Raw genomic sequence first — 15,617 nt, forward strand, 5'->3', positions numbered from 1 at the left:
CGAGACCCCCAGACCCCGATCGCCTAAAATTTTTTCGGGCCATAAATTACTACCTAAGGAACCATAGTCACTGCCCCACCATGATCATTCCTCATATTTTCCGTTTTACGGCCAAAAAACTAGAATTTCGCCCGATTCCCATATTTTCGTGTGCTATAGCCCACGCCTTCCCAATGGGTAGGGCCCCACGGAGACGGATCGCCTAATATTTTTGTGTGCCATCAAATACGACATAAGAATCCATAGTCACCACCCTGCCTTGACCTGTCTTCATTTTTTGCATTTTGCGGCCAAAAGACTAAAATTTCGCCCGATTCTCATATTTTCGTGTGCTATAGCCCACGCCTTCCAAGTGGTCCCGGGACTCCCGGACCCCCACTTTTCCGGGCCATCAAATACGACCTAATGAACCATAGTCACCGCCCTGCCATGATCATTCCTAATTTTTGGCATTTTACGGCCAAAAAACTAGTATTCCGCCCGATTCCCATATTTTCGTGTTCTATAGCCCACGCCATCCAAGTGGGCCATCCCGCCGGACTCAGATTGCCTAAAAATTTTCTGGACCATCAAGTACGACCTAAAGAATCATAGTCACCATCCCGCCATGACTGTTCCTCATTTTCTTGCGTTTTACGGCAAAAAACCTAAAATTCCGCCCGATTCCCATATTTTCATGTGCTATAGCCCATGATTCCAAATGGGCCGGCCCCCCCGGACCCCGATCGCCTAAAAAATTTTCGGGCTATCAAATACAACCTAAGGAACAATAGTCACAGCCCCGCCATGATTGTTCCTCTTTTTTTGCGTTTTTTGGCCAAACAACTAGAATACCGCCCGATTCCCACATTTTAGTGTGCGCCCACGCCTCCGAGTGGGCCGGGCCCCCCGCACCGTGATCGCCTAAAAAATTTTCGGGCCATCAAATACAACCTAAGGAACCATAGTCACCACCCTGCTATGAGTGTTCCTCATTTTTTTAAATTTTTCGGCCAAAAAACTAGAATTGCGCCCGATTCCCATATTTTCGTGTGCTAGCCCACGTCTTCCGAGTGGGCCGGGCCCACTGACTCAGATCGTTTTAAAATTTTTCGGGCCATCATATACGACCTAAGGAACCATAGTCACCGCACCGCCATGATCGTTCCTTATTTTTTGCATTTCCTGACAAAAAAACTAGAATTCCGACCGATTCCCATATTTTCGTGTGCTATAGCCCACGCCTTCCAAGTGGTCCCGGGACCCCCGGACCCCGATCGCCTAAAATTTTTCAGGGCCATAAAATACGACCTAAAGAACAATAGTCACTGCTCCGCCATGATTATTCCTCATTTTTTGCGTTTTACGGCCGAAAAACTAGAATTTTGCCCGATTCCCATATTTCCGTGTGCTATAGCCCACGCCTTCCCAATGGGTAGGGCCCCACGGAGCCGGATCGCCTAATATTTTCTCGTGCCATAAAATTCTACCTAAGGATCCATAGTCACCGCCCCGCCATGACCTATCCTCATTTTTTGCATTTTACGGCCAAAAAACTAAAATTTCGCCCGATTCCCATATTTTCGTGTGCTATAGCCCACGCCTTCCAAGTGGTCCCGGGACTCCCGGACCCCCGATCGCCTAAAACTTTTCCGGGCCATCAAATATGACCTAATGCACCATAGTCACCGCCTCGCCATGATCATTCCTCATTTTTTGTATTTTAAGGCAAAAAAACTAGTATTCCGCCCGATTCCCATATTTTCGTGTTCTATAGCCCACGCCATCCAAGTGGGCCATCCTGCCGGACTCGGATCGCCTAAAATTTTTTTGTGCCATCAAGTACGACGTAAAGAACCATAGTCACTGCCCCACCATAACCGTTCCTCATTTTCATGCGTTTTATGGCCAAAAACCTAAAACTCCGCCCGATTCCCATATTTTCGTGTGATATAGCCCATGCCTTCCAAGCGGTCCCGGGACCTCCGAACTCCGATCGCCTAAAATTTTTATGGACCATTAAATACGACCTAAGGAACCATAGTCACCGCCCTGCCATGACCGTTCCTCTTTTTTTTTTTGCGTTTTACGGCCAAAAACCTAGAATTCCGCGCGATTCCCATATTTTCGTGTGCTATAGACCACGCCTTCCAAGTGGTCCCGGGACCCTCAGACCCCAATCACCTAAAAATTTTTCAGGCCATCAAATACGACCTAAGGAACCATAGCCACCTCCCCGCCATGATCGTTTCTCATTTTTTGCATTTTATGGCAAAAAATCTAGAATTCTACCCGATTCCCATATTTTCGTGTGCAATAGCCCACGCCTTCCGAGTGGGCCGGGGCCCCCGGACTCGGATCGCATAAAATTATTTCGGGCCATCAAATACAACCTACGAAACCATAGTAACCGCCCCGCCATGATCGTTCCTCATTTTTTGCATTTTACAGCCAAAAAACTAAAATTTCGCTCGATTTCCATATTTTCGTGTGCTATAGCCCACGCCTTCCGAGTTATCCCGGGACCCCCGAACCTTGATAGCCTAAAAAATTTTCGGGCCATCAAATACGACCTAAGGAACCATAGTCACCTCCCCACCATGAACATTCCTCATTTTTTTGCGTTTTTTGGCCAAAATACTAGAATTTCGCCCGATTCCCGTATTTTCGTTTGCAATAGCCCACGCCTTCCGAGTGGGCTGGGCCCCCGGACTCGGATAGCCTAAAATTATTTCGGGCCATCAAATACGACCTAAGGAACCATAGTCACCGCCCCGCCATGATCGTTCCTCATTTTTGGCATTTTCGGCCAAAAAACTAGAATTTCGCCCGATTCACATATATTCGTGTGCTATAGCCCACGCCTACCAAGTGGTCCCGGAACCCCCGGACTCGGATCGCCTAAAATTTTACGTGCCATTATAAACAAACTAAGGAACCATAGTCACCGCCCCGCCATGATCGTTCCTCATTGTTTGCGTTTTTCGGCCAAAAAACTAGTATTCTGCTCGATTCCCATATTTTCGTGTGCTAGCCCACTCCTTCCCAATTGGTAGGGTCCCACAGAGCCGGATCACCTAAAAGTTTTCCAGGCAATCAAATACGACCTAAGGAACCATAGTCACCGCCCCGCCATGATCGTTCCTCATTTTGGGGTTTTCGGCCAAAAATCTAGAATTCTGCCCGTTTCCCATATTTTCGTGTGCAATAGCCCACGCCTTCCGAGTGGGCCGGGTCCCCCGGACTCGGATCGCCTAAAATTTTGGCAGGGCATCAAATACAACCTAAGGAACCATAGTCACCGCCCCTCCATGATCATTCCTCATTTTTTGCGTTTTACGGGAAAAAAACTAGAATTCCGCCCGTTTCCCATATTTTCGTGTGTTATAGCCCACACCTTCCAAGTAGTCCCGGGACTCCCGGACCACGAACGCCTAAAATTTTTCTGGGCCATCAAATACGATGTAAGGAACCATAGTCACCGCCCTGCCATGATCGTTCCTAATATTTTGCATTTTACGGCCAAAAAACTAGAATTCCGCCCGATCCCTATATTTTCGTGTGCTATAGCCCACGCCTTCCAAGTGGGCCGTGCACCCCCGACTCGGATCGCCTAAAAATTTTTCGGGCCATCAAATACGACCTAAAGAACCATAGTCACCGCCCTGCCATGACCGTTCCTCGTTTTTTGCATTTTACGGCCAAAAACCTAGAATTCCGCCCGATTCCCATATTTTCGTGTGCTATAGACCACGCCTTCCAAGTGGTCCCGGGACCCTCAGACCCCAATCGCCTAAAATTTTTCCAGGCCATCAAATACTACCTAAGGAACCATAGTCACCGCCCCGCCATGATCGTTTCTCATTTTTTGCATTTTATGGCAAAAAAATAGAATTCTACCCGATTCCCATATTTTCGTGTGCTATTCCCACGCCTTCTGAGTGGGACGGGGCCCCCGGACTCGGATCGCATAAAATTATTTCGGGCCAACAAATACAACCTACGGAACCATAGTCACCGCCCCGCCATGATCGTTCCTCTTTTTTTGCATTTTACAGCCAAAAAACTAAAATTCCGCTCGATTTCCATATTTTCATGTGCTATAGCCCACGCCTTCCGAGTTATCCCGGGACCCCCGAACCCTGATAGCCTAAAATTTTTTCGGGCCATCAAATACGACCTAGGGAACCATAGTCACCGCCCCAACATGAACATTCCTCATTTTTTGCGTTTTTTGGCCAAAATACTAGAATTTCGTCCGATTCCCATATTTTCGTGTACAACAGCCCACGCCTTCCGAGGGGGCCGAGCCCCCCGGACTTGGATTGCCTAAAAATTTTTTGGGCCATCAAATACGACCTAAGGAACCATAGTCGCTGCCGCGCCATGATCGTTCCTCATTTTTTGCATTTTTCGGCCTAAAAACTAGAATTCCGCCCGATTCCCTTATTTTCCTGTGCTAGAGCCCACGCCTTCCAAGTGATCCCGGCACCCCCGAACCCCGATCTCCAAAACGTTTTCTGGGACACCAAATATGACCTAAGGAACCATAGTCACCGCCCCGCCATGATCGTTCCTCATTTTTTGTGTTTTTCGGCAAAAAAAACTAGAATTCTGCGCGATTCCCATATTTTCGTGTGCTATAGCCCACGCCTTCCGAGTGGGCCTGGCCCCCCGAACTCGGATTGCCTAAAATTTGTTCAGGCCATCAGATACAACCTAAGAAACCATAGTCACCGCACCGCCATGATCGTTCCTCATTTATTGCTTTTTTCGGCCAAAAAATTAGAATTCTACTCGATTTCCTATTTTCGTATGCTATAGCCCGCGCCTTCCAAGTGGCCCTGGTCCCCCGAACTCGGATCGCCTAAAATTTGTTCAGGCCACCAGATACGACCTAAGAAACCATAGTCACCGCACCGCCATAATCGTTCCTCATTTATTGCTTTTTTGGCAAAAAAATTAGAATTCTACTCGATTCCCCTATTTTCGTATGCTATAGCCCACGCCTTGCCAAGTGGGACTGGTCCCCTGAACTCGGATCGCCTAAAATTTGTTCAGGCCATCAGATACGACCTAAGAAACCATAGTCACCGCACCGCCATGATCGTTCCTCATTTATTGCTTTTTTCGACCAGAAAATTAGAATTCTACTCGTTTCCCCTATTTTCGTACGCTATAGCCCACGCCTTCCGAGTGGGCCTGGCCCCACGAACTCGGATCGTCTAAAATTTGTTCAGGCCATCAGATACGACCTAAGAAACCATAGTCACCACACCGCCATGATCATTCCTCATTTATTGCTTTTTTTGGCCAAAAAACTAGAATTCCGCCCGATTACCATATTTTTGTATGCTATAGAGTGGGTCGGGCCCCCCGGACTGGGAACGCCTTAAATTTTTCCGGGCCATCAAATACGACCTAAAGAACCATAGTCACCGCCCCGCCATAATCGTTCCTTATTTTTTGCTTTTTTCGGCCTAAAAACTAGAATTCTGCCAGATTCTTATATTTTCGTGTGCTAGAGCCCACGCCTTCCAAGTGGTCCCGGGACCCCCGAACCCCGATCTCCTAAAACTTTTCCGGGATATCAAATATGACCTAAGGAACCATAGTCACTACCCCGCCATGATCGTTCCTCATTTTTTGTGTTTTTTGGCCAAAAAACTAGAATTCCGCGCGATTCCCATATTTTCGTGTGCTATAGCCCACGCCTTCCCAATGGGTAGGGCCCCGCGGAACCGGATCGCCTAAAATTTTTCCGAGCCATCAAATATGACCTAAGGAACCATAGTCACAACCCCGTCATGACCATTCCTCATTTTTTGCATTGTACGGCCAAAAAACTAGAATTTCGCCCGATTATCATATTTTCGTGTGCTATAGATTTGGCCGGACCCCCCGGACTAGGAACGCCTACAATTTTTCCGGGCCATCAAATACAACCTAAAGAACCATAGTCACCGCCCCGCCAAAATCGTTCCTCATTTTTTGCATTTTCGGCCTAAAAACTAAAATTCCGCCCGATTCCCATATTTTCGTGTGCTAGAGCCCACGCCTTCCAAGTGGTCCTGGGACCCCCGAACCCCGATCTCCAAAAACTTTTCCAGGATATCCAATACGACCTAAGGAACCATAGTCACCGCCCCGCCATGATCGTTCGTCATATTTTGTGTTTTTCAGCCAAACAACTAGAATTCCGCGCGATTCCCATATTTTCGTGTGCTATAGCCCACGCCTTCCCAATGGGTAGGGCCCCACGGAGCCGGATCGCATAAAATATTTTCGGGCCATCAAATATGACCTAAGGAACCATAGTCACCACCCCGCCATGATCGTTCCTCATTATTGCGTTTTTCGGCCAAAAAACTAGAATTCCACCCGATTCCCATATTTTCGGGTGCTATAGCCCACGCCTTCCAAGTGGTCCCGGGACCCCCGAACCCCGATCTCCTAATATTTTTCCGGCACATAAAATAAGACCTAAGGAACCATAGTCACCGCCCCGTCATGATCGTTCCTCATTTTTTGTGTTTTTTGGCCAAAAAACTAGAATTCCGCGCGATTCCCATATTTTCGTGTGCTATTGCCCACGCCTTCCGAGTGGTCCCGGGTCGCCCCCGGACCCCGATCGCCTAAAATTTTTCCGGGTCATCCAATACGACCTAAGGAACCATAGTCACCGCCCTGCCATGACCGTTCCTTGTTGTTTTGCGTTTTACGGCTAAAAACCTAGAATTCTACCCGATTCCTATATTTTCGTGTGCTATAGCCCACGCCTTCCAAGTGGTCCCGGGACCCCCGGACCCCGATCGCCTAACATATTTCTGGGCCATCAAATACGACCTAAGGAACCATAGTCACCGCCCCGCCATGATCGTTCCTCATATTTTGCATTTTTCGGCCAAAAAACTAGAATTTCGCCCGATTCCCATATTTTAGTGTGCTATAGCCCACGCCTTCCGAGTAGGATGGGCCCCCCAGACTCAGATAACCTAAATTTTTATCGGGCCAACAATTAAGACCTAAGGAACCATAGTCACCTCCCCGCCATGATCGTTCCTCATTATTTGCATTTTTTGGCAAAAAAACTAGAATTCCGCCCGATTCCCATATTTTCGTGTGCTAATAGCCCACGCCTTCCTAGTGCTCCCGGGACCCCCGAATCCCGATCGCCTAAAATTTTTCCGGGCGATCACATATGAACTAAGGAACCATAGTCACTTCCCCACCATGATAGTTCCTCTTTTTTGCGTTTTTCGGCCAAAACACTAGAATTCCGCCCGATTACCATATTTTCGTGCGCTATAGAATGGGTCGAGCCCCCGGGACTGGGAACGCCCAAAAGCTTTTTGGGCCATCAAATACGACCTAAAGAACCATAGTCACCGCCGCCATAATCGTTCCTCATTTTTTGCATTTTTCGGCCAAAAAACTTGAACTTCGCCCGATTCCCATATTTTCGTGTGCTACCAAGTGGTCCCGGGACCCCCGGACCCTGGATCACCTAAAAATATTCCGGGCCATCAAATACGACCTAAGGAACCATAGTCACTGCCCCGCCATGATCGTTCCACATTTTTTGCCTTTTTCGATCAAAAAACTAGAATTCCGCGCAATTCCCATATTTTCGTGTGCTACAGCCCATGCCTCCGAGTGGGCCGGGCCCCCTGAACTCGGATCACCTAAAATATTTTCGGACCATTAAATACGACCTAAGGAACCATAGTCACCGCCCCGCCATGATCGTTCCTCTTTTTTTGCATTTTTCGGCCTAAAAACTAGAATTCTGCCCGATTCCCATATTTTCGTGTGCTATAGCCCACACATTCCAAGTGGTCCCGGGACCCCCGGATCCCCTAAATTTATCCGGGCCATTACATACGACTTAAGGAACCATAGTCACTGCCCCGCCATGATCGTTCCTCATTTTTTGCATTTTTCAGCCAAAAAACTAGAATTCCGCCCGATTCCTATATTTTTGCGTGCTATAGCCCACGCCTTCCGAGTGAGTCGGGGCCCCCAGACTCGGATCGCCTAAAAAATGTTCGGGCCATCAAATACGACCTAAGGAACCTTAATCACTGCCCCGCCATGATCGTTCCTTATATTTTGCATTTTTCGGCCAAAAAACTAGAATTTCGCCTGATTCCCATTTTTTCATGTGCTACAGCCCACGCCTTCCAATTGGTCCCAGGAACCCAAGACCCCGGATCACCTAAAAATTTTCCGGGCCATCAAATACGACCTAAGGAACCATAATCACCGCCCCGCCATGATCGTTCCTTATTTTTTGCGTTTTTTGGCCAAAAAACTAGAATTCCGCGCAATTCTCATATTTTCATGTGCTACAGCCCACGCTACTGAGTGGGCCGGGCCCCCTGGACTCGGATCGCCTAAAAAATTTTTGGGCCATTAAATGCGACCTAAGGAATCAGAGTCACCGCTCCGCCATGATCGTTCCTCATTTTTTGCATTTTTCGGGCTAAAAACAAGAATTCCGCTCGATTCCCATATTTTCGTGTGCTACAACCCACGCCTCCGAGTGGGTCAGGCCCCCGGGACTCGGATCGCCTAAAATTTTTCCGGGCCATTAAATACGACTTAAGGAACCATAGTCACCGCCCCGCCATGATCGTTGCTCATTTTTTGCATTTTTCGGCCTAAAAACTAGAATTTCGCCTGATTCCCATATTTTCGTGTGCTATAGCCCACGCCTTCCAAGTTGTCCCGGGACCCCCGGATCACCTAAATTTATCCGGGCTAATAAATATGACTTAAGGAACCATAGTCACCGCCCCGTCATGATCGTTCCTCATTTGTTTGCATTTTTCGGCCAAAAAACTAGAATTCCGCCCGATTCCCATATTTTTGCGTACTATAGCCCACGCCTTCCGAGTGAGTCGGGCCCCCCTGAACTCGGATCGCCTAAAATTTTTTCGGGCCATCATATACGACCTAAGGAACCTTAGTCACAGCCCCGCCATGATCGTTCCTTATATTTTGCATTTTTCGGCCAAAAAACTAGAATTTCGTCTGATTCCCATATTTTCGTGTGCTATAGCCCACGCCTTCCAAGTCGTCCCGGGACCCCCAGACCGCGGATCACCTAAAAAAATTTCGGGCCATCAAATACGACCTAAGGAACCATAGTCACCGCCCCGCCATGATCGTTCCTCATTTTTTGTGTTTTTCGGCCAAAAAACTAGAATTCCGCGAAATTCCCATATTTTCGTGTGCTACAGCCCACGCCTCCGAGTGGGTCGGGCCCCCTGACTCGGATCGCATAAAATTTTTCCGGGCCATTAAATACGACTTAAGGAACCATAGTCACCGCCCCGCCATGATCGTTCCTCATTTTTTGCATTTTACGGCCAAAAAACTAGAATTCTGCCTGATTCCCATATTTTCGTGTGCTATAGCCCACGCCTTCCAAGTGGTCCCGGGACTCCCGGACCCCAATCACCTAAATTTTTTCTAGGCCATCAAATACGACCTAAGGAACCATATTCACCGCCCCGCCATGATCGTTCCTCAAATTTGGAATTTTACGGCCAAAAAACTAGTATTATGCCCGATTCCCATATTGGTCCCGGGACCCCCGGATCGTGTAAAATTTTTCCGGGCCATCAAATACGACCTAAGGAACCATAGTCACCGCCCCGCCATGATCGTTCATCATTTTTTGCGCTTTTCGGCCAAAAAACTAGAATTACTCCTGATTCCCATATTTTCGTGTGCTATAGCCCACGCCTTCCGAGAAGGCCGGGCCCCCCGGATTCGAGTCGCCTAAAATTTTTCCCTCCATTACATACAACCTAAGGAACCTTAGTCACAGCCCCGCCATGATCGTTCCTTATATTTTGCATTTTTCGGCCAAAAAACTAGAATTTCGTCTGATTCCCATATTTTCGTGTGCTATAGCCCACGGTTTCCAAGTGGTCCCGGGACCCCCGGAACCCGATCGCCTAAAAAATTTTCCGGGCCATCAAATACGACCTAAGGAACCATAGTCACCGCCCCGCCATGATCGTTCCTCATTTATTGCGTTTTTCGGCCAAAAAACTAGAATTCCGTTCGATTACCATATTTTTGTGTGCTATTGCCCACGCCTTCCGAGTGGGCCGGGCCGCCGGACTCGGATCGCCTAAAAACTTTTTTCGGGCCATTAAATACGACTTAAGGAACCATAGTCACCGCCCCGCCATGATCGTTCCTCATTTTTTGCATTTTTCGGCCAAAAAACTAGAAATACTCTTGATTCCCATATTTTCGTGTGCTATAGCCCACGCCTTCCGAGAAGGCCGGGCCCCCCGGATTCGAGTCGCCTAAAATTTTTCCCTCCATTACATACAACCTAAGGAACCATAGTCACAACCCCGCCATGATCGTTCCTCTTTTTTTGCATTATTCGGCCAAGAAACTAGAATTTCGTCTGATTCCCATATTTTCGTGTGCTATAGCCCACGCCTTCCAAGTGGTCCCGGGACCCCCAGACCGCGGATCACCTAAAAAATTTCCGGGCCAACAAATACGACCTAAGGAACCATAGTCACCGCCCCGCCATGATCGTTCCTCATTTTTTGTGTTTTTCGGCCAAAAAACTAGAATTCCGCGAAATTCCCATATTTTCGTGTGCTACAGCCCACGCCTTCCAAGTGGTCCCAGGAACCCCGGACCCCGAGCGCCTAAAATTTTCCGGACCATCAAATATGACTTAAGGAACCATAGTCACCGCCCCGCCAAGATCGTTCCTCATTTTTTGTATTTTTCGGCCAAAAAACTAGAATTCCGCGAAATTCCCATATTTTCGTGTGCTACAGCCCACGCCTCCGAGTGGGTCGGGCCCTCCGGACTCGGATCGCATAAAATTTTTCCGGGCCATTAAATACGACTTAAGGAACCATATTCACCGCCCCGCCATGATCGTTCCTCAAATTTGGAATTTTACGGCCAAAAAACTAGTATTACGCTCGATTCCCATATTGGTCCCGGGACCCCCGGATCGTGTAAAATTTTTCCGGGCAATCAAATACGACCTAAGGAACCATAGTCACCGCCCCGCCATGATCGTTCATCATTTTTTGGGCTTTTCGGCCAAAAAACTAGAATTACTCCTGATTCTCATATTTCCGTGTGCTATAGCTCACGCCTTCCGAGAAGGCTAGGCCCCCCGGATTCGAGTCGCCTAAAATTTTTCCATCCATTACATACAACCTAAGGAAACTTAGTCACAGCCCCGCCATGATCGTTCCTAATATTTTGCATTTTTCGGCCAAAAAACTAGAATTTCGTCTGATTCTCATATTTTCGTGTGCTATAGCCCACGCCTTCCAAGTGGTCCCGGGACCCCCAGACCGCGGATCACCTAAAAAATTTTCGTGCCATCAAATACGACCTAAGGAACCATAGTCACCGCCCCGCCATGATCGTTCCTCATTTTTTGTATTTTTCGGCCAAAAAACTAGAATTCCGCGAAATTCCCATATTTTCGTGTGCTACAGCCCACGCCTCCGAGTGGGTCGGGCCCCCGGACTCGGATCGCATAAAATTTTTCCGGGCCATTAAATACGACTTAAGGAACCATAGTCACCGCCCCGCCATGATCGTTCCTCATTTTTTGCATTTTACGGCCAAAAAACTAGAATTCTGCCTGATTCCCATATTTTCGTGTGCTATAGCCCACGCCTTCCAAGTGGTCCCGGGACTCCCGGACCCCAATCACCTAAATTTTTTCTAGGCCATCAAATACGACCTAAGGAACCATATTCACAGCCCCGCCATGATCGTTCCTCAAATTTGGAATTTTACGGCCAAAAAACTAGTATTACGCCCGATTCCCATATTGGTCCCGGGACCCCCGGATCGTGTAAAATTTTTCCGGGCCATCAAATACGACCTAAGGAACCATAGTCACCGCCCCGCCATGATCGTTCATCATTTTTTGGGCTTTTCGGCCAAAAAACTAGAATTACTCCTAATTCCCATATTTTCGTGTGCTATAGCCCACGCCTTCCGAGAAGGCCGGGCCCCCCGGATTCGAGTCGCCTAAAATTTTTCCCTCCATTACATACAACCTAAGTAACCATAGTCACCGCCCCGCCATGATCGTTCCTCTTTTTTTGCCTTTTTCGGCCAAAAAACTAGAATTTCGTCCGATTCCCATATTTTCGTGTGCTCTACCCACGCCTTCCAAGTGGTCCCAGGAACCCCGGACCCCGATCGCCTAAAATTTTCCGGGCCATCAAATACGACTTAAGGAACCATAGTCACCGCCCCGCCATGATCGTTCCTCATTTTTTGTGTTTTTCGGCCAAAAAACTAGAATTCCGCGAAATTCCCATATTTTCGTGTGCTACAGCCCACGCCTCCGAGTGAATCGGCCCCCCGGACTCGGATCGCATAAAATTTTTCTGGGCCATTAAATATGACTTAAGGAACCATAGTCACCGCCCCGCCATGATCGTTCCTCATTTTCTGCATTTTACGGCCAAAAAACTAGAATTCCGCATAATTCCCATATTTTCGTGTGCTATAGCCCACGCCTTCCAAGTGGTCCCGGGACTCCCGGACCGCAATTACCTAAATTTTTTCTAGGCCATCAAATACGACCTAAGGAACCATATTCACCGCCCCGCCATGATCGTTCCTCAAATTTGGAATTTTACGGCCAAAAAACTAGTACTACGCCCGATTCCCATATTGGTCCCGGGACCCCCGGATCGTGTAAAATTTTTCCGGGCCATCAAATACGACCTAAGGAACCATAGTCACCGCCCCGCCATGATCGTTCATCATTTTTTGGGCTTTTCAGCCAAAAAACTAGAATTACTCCTCATTCCCATATTTTCGTGTGCTATAGCCCATGCATTCCGAGAAGGCCGGGCCCCCCGGATTCGAGTCGCCTAAAATTTTTCCCTCCATTACATACAACCTAAGTAACCATAGTCACCGCCCCGCCATGATCGTTCCTCTTGTTTTGCCTTTTTCGGCCAAAAAACTAGAATTTCGCCCGATTCCCATATTTTCGTGTGCTCTACCCACGCCTTCCAAGTGGTCCCAGGAACCCCGGACCCCGATCGCCTAAAATTTTCCGGGCCATCAAATACGACCTAAGGAACTATAATCACCGCCCTGCCATGATCATTCCTCATTGTTTGCATTTTTCGGCCAAAAAACATTAATTTTGCCCGATTCCTATATTTCCGTATGCTATAGCCCACGCTTTCCAAGTGGTCACCAGAACCCCAGACCCCGATCGCCTAAAATTTTTCGGGCCATCAAATACGACCTAAGGAACCATAGTCACCGCCCCCGCATGATCGTTCCTCATTTTTTTTATTTTTCGGCCAAAAAACTAGAATTCCGCCTGATTCCCATATTTTTGTGTGGTATAGCCCACGCCTTCCGAGTGGGCTAGGCCCGCCGGACTCGGATCACCCAAAATTTATTCGGGCCATCAAATACGACCTAAGGAACCATAGTCACCGCTCCGCCATGATCGTTCCTCATTGTTTGCATTTTTTGGCCAAAAAACTTGAATTTCGCCCGATTCCCATATTTTCGTGTGCTATAACCCATGCCTTCCGAGTGGTCCCGGGACCCCCGGACCCTGGATCGCCTAAAAATTTTCCGGGCCATCAAATACGACCTAAGGAACCATAGTCACCGCCCCGCCATGATCGTCCCACATTTTTTTCATTTTTCGGTGAAAAAACTAGAATTCCGCGCAATTCCCATATTTTCGTGTGCTACAGCCCACGCCTATGAGTGGGCCAGGCCCCCCGGACTCGGATCGCCTAAAAAATTTTCGAGCCATTAAATACGACCTAAGGAACCATAGTCACCGCCCCGCCATGATCGTTCCTCATTTTTTGCATTTTTCGACCTAAAAACTAGAATTCTGCCCGATTCCCATATTTTCGTGTACTATAGCCCACGCCTTCCAAGTGGTCCCGGGACCCCCAGACCCCGGATCGCCTAAAATTTATTCGGGCCATTAAATACGACTTAAGGAACCATAGTCACCACCCCGCCATGATCGTTCCTCATTTTTTGCATTTTCGGCCAAAAAACTAGAATTCCGCCCGATTCCCATATTTTTGCGTGCTATAGCCCGCGCCTTCCGAGTGAGTCGGGCCCCCCGGACTCGGATCGCCTAAAATTTTTTCAGGCCATCAAATACGACCTAAGGAACCTTAGTCACCGCCCCGCCATGATCGTTCAACATTTTTTGCGTTTTTCGGCCAAAAAACTAAAATTCCGCGTGATTCCCATATTTTCGTGTGCTAAATAGCCTACTTCTTCCGAGTGGGCTGGGCCTTCCGGACTCGGATCGCCAAAAATTTTTTTGGGCCGTCAAATACGACCTAAGGAACCATAGTCACTGCCTCGCAATGATCGTTCCTCATTTTTTGCATTTTTCGGCCAAAACACTAGAATTCCACCCGATTCCCATATTTTCGTGTGCTATACCCACGCCTTCCAAGTGGTCACGGGAACCCCAGACCCCGATCGCCTAAAATTTTTCCATGCCATCAAATACGACCTAAGGAATCATAGTCACCGCCCCGCCATTATCGTTCCTCATTTTTTTCGTTTTTCGGCCAAAAAACTAGAATTCCGCCCGATTCCCATATTTTTGTGTGCTATAGCCCACGCCTTCCGAATAGGCCGGGCTCCCCGGACTCGCATCACCTAAAATTTATTCGGGCCATCAAATACGACCTAAGGAACCATAGTCACCGCTCTGCCATGATCGTTCCTCATTGTTTGCATTTTTCGGTCAAAAAACTTGAATTTCGCCCGATTCCCATATTTTCGTGTGTTATAGCCCACGCCTTCCAAGTGGTCACCGGAACCCCGGACCCCGATCGCCTAAAATTTTTTCGGGCCATCAAATACGACCTAAGGAACCATAGTCACCGCCCCACCATGATCTTTCCTCATTTTTTACATTTTTCGGTCAAAAAAGTAGAATTCCGCCCGATTCCCATATTTTCGTGTGTTATATAGCCCACGCCTTCCAAGTAGTCCCGGGACCCCCGGACCCCGGATCACCTAAAAAAATTTTGGACCATCAAATATGACCTAAGGAACCATAGTCAACCCCCCGCCATGATCGTTCCTCATTTTTTGCTTTTTCGGCCAAAAAACTAGAATTCCGCATGATTTCCATATTTTCGTATGCTATAGCCCACGACATCCCAATGGGTAGGGCCCCACAGAGCCGGATCGCATAAAAGTTTTTCGGGCCATCAAATACGACCTAAGGAACCATAGTCATCGCCCCACCATGACCTTTCCTCATTTTTTACATTTTACGGCCAAAAAACTAGAATTCCGCCTGATTTCCATATCTTCGTGTGCTATAGCCCACGCCTTCCAAGTGGTCCCGGGACTCCCGGACCCCAATCGCCTAAAATTTTTCTGGGCCATCAAATACGACCTAAGGAACCATAGTCACCGCCCCGCCATGATCGTTCCTCATTTATTGCATTTTACGGCCAAAAAACAAGTATTCCGCGTGATTCCCATATTTTCGTGTGCAATAGCCAACTTCTTCCGTGTGGGCCGGGCCCCCCGGACTCGGATCGCCTAAAATTTTTCCGGGCCATTAAATACGACCTAAGGAAACA

The sequence above is a fragment of the Nicotiana tabacum genome, chromosome 22, assembly GCF_000715075.1.
Source record: "Nicotiana tabacum cultivar K326 chromosome 22, ASM71507v2, whole genome shotgun sequence".
NCBI lineage: Eukaryota > Viridiplantae > Streptophyta > Magnoliopsida > Solanales > Solanaceae > Nicotiana > Nicotiana tabacum.